This window comes from Tiliqua scincoides, chromosome 3 (assembly GCF_035046505.1).
Source record: "Tiliqua scincoides isolate rTilSci1 chromosome 3, rTilSci1.hap2, whole genome shotgun sequence".
Taxonomy (NCBI): domain Eukaryota; kingdom Metazoa; phylum Chordata; class Lepidosauria; order Squamata; family Scincidae; genus Tiliqua; species Tiliqua scincoides.
In genome coordinates this window covers 117,427,519-117,435,311 of record NC_089823.1, presented here as the reverse complement: position 1 = coordinate 117,435,311, position 7,793 = coordinate 117,427,519, and the positions used below count along the sequence as shown (strand labels likewise).

General features: G+C 42.3%; 1 pseudogene; it reads left to right on the top strand.

Annotated features, from left to right (window-relative positions):
• Window positions 1–6,966: 6,966 nt before the first annotated feature.
• Window positions 6,967–7,086, top strand: LOC136646281 (5S ribosomal RNA; annotated as a pseudogene).
• Window positions 7,087–7,793: the final 707 nt, after the last annotated feature.

Here is a 7,793-nt window from a genome sequence, read left to right as displayed (position 1 = left end):
GATATCACTCCACTGGTATTCAGAATAAAGGTCAAGGAAGGGCATCACTGTCACTATAAGAAGAAATCTTTGCAACCAGAGTTTTTGAAAACCTGAGGTACATACAGTACTTTACTAACTTTTTATAGACCTGATAATGGCATGTGTTGTTTGATTCAGGTAGCTTGAGCTAAGTAGCAATGCCAGACATTCATAAGGAACACATTAACAGAATTGTGAGGTAGGTTCTCTTCAATGCATAGTGCTCATCCCCCAGGAGCCTTATACACAGCCAGGGACCAGGCAAGGAGAGAAGGTGCTGCTTTTTTATTTAAGGGACATCAGTGTGGAGGACCTCTGCTAGCTATTCCTTTTGGTCTGTAGTCCACTCAGCATTGTTCAGATTAGAAACCCCGCCTGCCACAAAAGAACTGTCTGGAATTAGCCAATTTCCTGCAGGGTCTGATTTGGAAGTAACTTATCTGATTGTCATGTGGTTGGGAGGTTTTTTCCCTACTCCCTTCAGACTGAAGAAACAAATATGCATATACCTTATTAGTCAATCTTGATCATTAGTTTTAGCTAGGTCAGTTAATTAGTAGGTTCAGCTAGTTCATCTCTGTAGGAAAGATATACACATATCCCCTTCACATGGTTCTGCAGAAGCATGGAAAAAAGAGTGACTAATTCATTTTATAAAACATTTTATAAAACATGTTAAACTAGCACAGTCTCGCATGCTTTTAGTTTTTTTACTGTTCTCTGTACACTTTCAGGTATGCCCTTGGTAGAATTCCAGATCCAGAACTTCGTTGGAATCCATATTATTCTATAGTTCAATCATTGAGAGTGCAATCCAATGTCTGTCTACTCATAAAGTAAGTCCCGTTGTACTCAGTTGAGCTTACTCCCAAGAAAATGGGGTCAGCAAATGGGGATAGCTTTAGACAGCAAATATATACAAGCCTCTCACTTTTTCTTTGAAAAATTCTTATAATGATTCTGGATGGTTTCTGAAAGTGACGATAGAACAAAGTATTCTGGGAAATGTGTAGATCAATGGAAGAACATGAAGTGCAATTTGTACAAAGCTGAAATTCTTTTTGGAGGTTTTCTTAATAAAATGCTATGGTATCAGTATTTTATAGCTATTTATAAAGCTATGTTTATAAAGAGTCTGTGTTACTAACATCTCTATCCACCTGAAGCATCTAAAACATGATAGAGGAGTGCAGGCCAGCCAAACCAATCATGTAGAAGAAAACTAAAAATAATAGTATCTAAACTAAATTTAGTTTAAAACTAAAACTAAAATATCATTATTAAAATGTTTGTCCATCTATACAGCTGTGTTTTATGTTCTACCTTTGAAGCTATTTGAGAGGTTGCAAAGCCATTGAATGAGTCTGTCTACTAAGATGCAACTAGATCATGATTTCATAAAGTGGGCACAAAGTCTTTAAACTTCTTGTTTTTGTTTTGTTCTAAAGAAGGCTTTGATTGCTGTCCCCTAAGCATATGCACGGGCCAGAAGGAAGAAGGTGGGGGGCAAAATATGTGCCTGCATTACAGGAACCTTCTTTATGTGTGATTATGGTGCCTGGTTCATAGAGCTGGTATATTATTTAAAGCCCAAATAATCCAGATAATGAGCCAAGTAACTCAAACGCTGTGCCAAGAAACATTAAGCTATTTAAGTTGCTTTATGCAAATTAAGGCACAATTATTAAATTCCAGTGCTGCTACTTGTGAACATTTTTAACATTGTTTAAGTCTTTAAAATCAAATTTAGGAAAATCTGGAATGACAGTAAATGGGAATGAAGTAAAACATTGCATTTGGTGCTTATAAAAATTAAATGGTACAGCTTTTCTAGGACTGTACCACTTCAGGATGTAGGTGGAGAACTGCAGACCTTTGTCAAACCCCCCCCCCCATTCTAAGATAGCATATCAGGAGAAAAGTTCTAGCTTGGTATTCTCCCTGTTGTGCTCTCTGTGAGCAAGGAAGTTTTGAAGGAGCAGCAAGAATATTCAAATATGTGATTCCCCCACTTGCTCTGTGAAGTAGTAGAATCCCAGAAGAGCTGTACCATGTGAGATTTCTGTACATGTAGATTAGCTGTTAGAGATGAAGGTAATAAAAACAGTGATAGGCAGACTCTGCTCCACTCCAAGTCCGCAACATAAACGATTCAGAGTAATAATTAACTGCATGCCTTTTTTATGTCGAGGAACTTAATCTAGACTTCTGAGTGGGTCCTGGTTGATGGCAATGACATTATCATTGTGCATCTGTGAGCAGAGAATAATACCGTCTAAGGGTTGCCAAAGCCTTGTATTTCTCCCTGCAAAGTGGGTCCACCTGCAGCCTGAATATCAAATGCATTTCAGACTGGACTTTAAGGACAGGCACCCAAAATCCAGTGTTCATCCCCACACAGAGTTTACCACACACTAAAAAAACCCTAACCAAACAGTACAGAGCAGAGGTTCTCAAACTGGGGCATTGTGACGCCCCAGCCTGAGGACCTCTGCTGGTATTCCTTTTGGGGTGGGGTATTCCTTTGGGGTGGGGAAGGGGGAATGTAGCAACAGGATCCCCAGGATTGCACCATTTTCAGGAGGCAGGGGCTGTCTTTTACTCTGTCTTTGTCTCAGTTTTACCCACCAAAACTGAGGTGGGCCAGTTCTGCAAACCAGAAGTAGGTCGCAATCATTCTTTTCACAGTCTCTGCAGCTTGAAGAGCCCTGTGGAGGCTTCCAGAAGGCTCCCCAAACCCCTGGAAGCCTGCTGCTGGCTTGTGTAAGTAAAAGACAGCCCTGCCTCCTGAAAGTGGCGCAATCCTGGGGATCATGCCACTGAATTCTCCCCTCCTCTTTGTTCCATCCCTCTCCACTGCCAAGACTTACCTCAGCAGTTTTATTCCTGAGAAGTTAAATTCTCAAGAAGTTCGAGAACCCAGGTTTAGAAGCATTTGTATAATACCACCTGTGATTGCACAAACACACATTCTGTTTATTTTTCCATGAAGCGAACATGTCTCTGTGCTGAGGCAACACAAATTTACTCAGAATAAACTTTATCCAAATACAACATATGTAAAGATGCTTATTTTGCTTAGATATCCCTCATTGGCTGAATGAGCCATTCTGAATCCAGTATTTGAGATTTTTGTGGACTTGGTTTAATTTATAGTATATTATTATTAACAGTATTTATATACCCCTTTTCAACTAAAAGTTCACAAAGCGGTTTACAGAGAAAAATCAAATAACTAAGTGGCTCCCTGTCCCAAAAGGGCTCACAATCTAAAAAGATGCAAAAAGAACACCAGCAGACAGCCACTAGAACAGACAGTGCTGGGGTGAGGTGGGCCAGTTATTCTCCCCCTGCTAAAAAAAGGAGCACCCACTTGAAAAAGTGCCTCTTACCCAATTAGCAGGGGTTAAAATACTTTATTTATATTCTAAGAATTGATTTGTTGGCACAAGACATGCATGTCAGTGTTGAGGAGAAATGGAATGGGGGCCATAATAAGACAAGAAGAATGTCATGAGGAGGACATAAAAATCTTTCTTCTCCAGATACCATACAAGAATGTTCCCTATCCTTGTCCAGATTTCAAAAGAAATCTGTGCATCCATTTCATTTAAAGGAACAAATATGTCAACCCAAAAAGCATAGACATGAGTCCCCACTGGAATTAAATGAGAAACATTTGTAGGAAGCAGAACTTCTGGTACCCAGAGAAATCATGGATTTGGGAGAGCTCTTGGCATTGAAATATATCAACTATAACTGCTGGAATCTCAGTTTAAGAATCTCACAATTCCATTCCTGTTCACCAAGTTCTTCAGGAAAATTTACACAAACTGAAAGGCAGAGAGTGACCCATCTTCCTAGAATGTCTGTGCTGAGACTTTGCCACGACAGAGCAATCACAAGAGTTAAAAATCTTTTCATAAGGCCAAGAAAACCATTACTTTTCAAATGCATTTTCTTCAGGCTAATATCTTGTGCTTTGCATTTTCATGTCATTGGCTGTATCCAGCACAGTAAATTTTTTGTCACATTAAAATGATACATATTTTTACACATAAAAACCTCCCTGATTAAAAATTAAGTCTCTTTCAATTACAGTCATAGATTGTAGCTGTAAAATATAACATGAAGGAGAAATGCAATTAAAACTGTAGAGAACATTTATGTAAATCAAAATTCAGCAGTGGGGCAAATATAATGGAGCAGTCACACTGTGCCTAAATCTGATGTTTATCCCCCCAAGTTCTTGTAAAGCACACATTTACAAAAAATACAAATAGGAAATCTGTTTCTTTTTGGTTCCCTTTTAATCTCAAGCCATACCTGCCAGGATCACTGTTAAAATAGTGTGGCCACCCTGAGCTACCAGTACATTAATCTCCTTTTGGACCACTGATGTCTTTGAGAATTGCAGTCTGATGGCCTTTGCTCCAAGGGAACCTTAGAGGGAAAGTCACTCAACCATCAAATCAATTATCTCTAGCACTGTAGACATATCATCTATATTTAAACTCACTTGAGGAATTAGCTAGACAACTATTCTTGAGATACTACTGCCCTCCTTTTATTAATAACTCTGAAATTGTGATTTCTTCTACCCTACCCTCAAAGCAAAGAATTGGCCATCTCATAGAAAATCCCTAAATGGGGACCAATCCCCAGACTTGGTGGGACAGGAATCTTCAGGGTTTTTGGGGGAGGACCACCTTTTCAAGCACCTACTTTGATGGGTACCACTTTTGCAAGTACCACTAGAGATAGCAGCAATGCATAGGAGTGAGTGCTTAGCCCCACAGTTGTCTCTGCAGCCAGGGAGATATGCTTCTTCTGTCACTCTAGCCTTCTGATCTCTCCTTTGGTCTGCATCCTCATTCCCCAAACTATCTCTCTTGACAGGCCAGGCAGTGGCATAGCTAGGTCATTTGACACTCGAGGCCCATACATTTTTGTCACCCCCATATGACTCAGAGCCCAATCCTGTGGTCTGTGGCATAGCTCCATGCTGCAGACCAGTTGCAAACGTGCTGGAAGGCACGTTTGCAGAGCTCACCGCCGGGCTCCCCCCGGAGCTAGCCCAGTGCTGGCCAGAGCTGGGCTAGCACATGGCAGTCGCCTGGGTTCCACAGCTTGGTGGTCTCCTGGACCACTGGGCTGCGGAACAGGAGGCGGGGGTGTGTTGGGGGAGGGGGAGAGGCGTGTTGGGGGAGGGGGAGAGGCGGATCTGCGGAGCTGACCTCTGTAGGATCCAAGGCACTCGTGCAGGACTGCACGCCCTACACAAGTGCCTTTTCTTTAGCACCGACCTTTTGGTCGGCCCCATTGCAGGGCTGCTTCCCTTACTCAGGGAAGGGGAAGAATGTCCCCTTCTCCCAGGGTGCCTCCCATGGTAGCGCAGGAGGCGCTGGATCTGGCGGCAGCCCTCCACGGAGCCGCTGAGCCTGGGTGCTGTGGGCAGCTCAGGATTGGGCTGTCCATTAATTAATTAATCAATCATGTTTTTATACCACCTTTCTCTAAGGAGCTTAGTGTGGTGTGTATGGTTCCTCCCCTTATTTTGTCCTCCCAACAACCCTGTGAGGTAGGTGAGACAAAGAGATAATAATAGTCCTGACATGAAATGAATAATAATAATGGCCAGAAAATAAACGCAATGAATATATTACCACAAGCAATGGATATAATTCTGCATCAATGGTATATAACACAATGGTATTATGCCTAAAAGTCAGTTTCCACAACTTTGGTCACTAAGGTGTCAACCCCGACCCTGAGGATGTCTCATTGGTTCATTGAGTTAAGGCAGTGTTTCTGAAACTTTTAGCACTGGGACCCACTTTTTAGAATGACAATCTGTCCAGGACCACCAGAAGTGATGACATGGCTGGAATAATTAAAGAAAAACAATTAAATAATGAGAAGCCAGTCCTGTTTCACAAACTGAATTGTCTCTCAAGCCTGCCTGCAATAACACCCCCCCCCCAATAAATAAATAAGTAAGATTTTCAGCCCTCTCCACTGCCAACCTTACCAGCTCAAGCCTCTGTTTTATTCTTGGGGGGGGGGGGTGTGCTGCCTTCTGGAGTATTTGTTGAGATCCACTTTCATCAGATCAGGACCATGCTGCTGCCTTGCATTCCCCTGTGCCCAATTTGACCAGGAGCCAATGCAAATTTGCTTACTCGTGAGTCAGTGTGGCCATGCAGCTTAGTTTCGCTTTCCATAGGGCTCAATACATCCCTCAGCTTGGAAGGAGGGACGTCCTTAAGTGATTTTGAGCGGCTGCATTCATCAGATCAGGACCATTCTGCTGTCATTGGATTCCTCTCAGCCTGCTGTATCCAAAGGACTAAGGAAAGGTCTCCTACTCATGAGTAAACACGCAATATGGCCCAGATTCACTTTCCATAGGGCTCCATGCATTTTTTTGTTTTCTGGTTTTTTTGGCCATAACTTTTGTTTGAAAGGAGATATTTCACTCCAGTTTTTTTCATTGCATTCTGCTGTAAATTCCACATCCTTTGTATATAGCATGATGGCATTATTCCTACCCAACACTATTTTAGCTATTTTGATCACTTGTTGTGTCACCCCTCCAAGGGTACTACCCAGGGTGGACCTCCCCCCTGCCCCTAGCTAGCTATGCAACTGAGGCCAGGCAACTGCAAAGGCATACCTTGCCGCTGGTGCAATTTCTCCAGCCGTCTCCACTTGCAGCAGGGTTGTGCTATAGGAAGGGCACTGCCACATAGTCACCATGGAAGTGGGCCCAAGTATTGTCATACCATGCAGTACCATGAGAGATACTAGCACCACTGGTGAGAAGCACTGCCCTAGATTTTCTAAAAGTTCTCCGGTCACGTCTGGGAGGTGTTCTGAGACCCAGAGAGTCTGTGCATGGCCTCCCTGTGCCTCAGAAGGTCTCAAAAGGCAGTTCCAGTTTTGTCCAAAAACCAAAGTTACCCTGCACATGCCCGATCTTGTCTGATCTCGGAAGCTAAGCAGGGTCAGGCCTGGTTAGTACTTGGATGGGAGACCACCTGGGAATACTGGGTGCTGTAGGCTTATACCATAGTCTTTCGAGACTGAAGGTTGCCAACCAACCAACCAAAAAAGCTCAAATAAAGGCAGAAGATAAAAGACAATGTGTTCACAGAGCTGCAGCTTATTGTTTTTTCAGTTTCCTTACCAGCAACTTTGTTTTCCTCATTGCTTTTCTAGCCATTGATATCAGTAATCAATGCTTAGCAGCTTCCTTCCTCAACCTACCTCCTTTACTAATTTTGGGCAAGCAGAAGCCATCAGTCATCAGTGAGAGTGTTGAAATGAGTTCTTATCTGACAACAAATTATCACAGCCTTTCCCCCCAGACAATAAATTATCTGAGCCAATTCCAACAATTGTGAAACCCCCTCAAACTGCACCAGATTAGTCAGGAATATTATTGATATCAGGCCCACCTTACCCCAGCAGCATCTTTTCTAGTGGCAGTCTACTGGTGTCGCATCTTTTTAGAGTGCAAGCCCTTTTGGAACAGAGAGCCATTAGTTATTTGATTTTCTACAGAAAAAATGAAAAGTTTTTTTTTTTGTTAAAAAGTGGTATATAAATACTATTATTGCCCTAAGAAAACTTTCTTCTTCTTTTGCTTGCCTGTTGATTCACACAGGTGCCCAGTATTCATTCACACAAGTTTGTTTTAACTCCAAACATGCTCATTTCAGTCTCATCATGTATAACTCCACCTAAAACAGGAGGCATTCAGAGGAGTT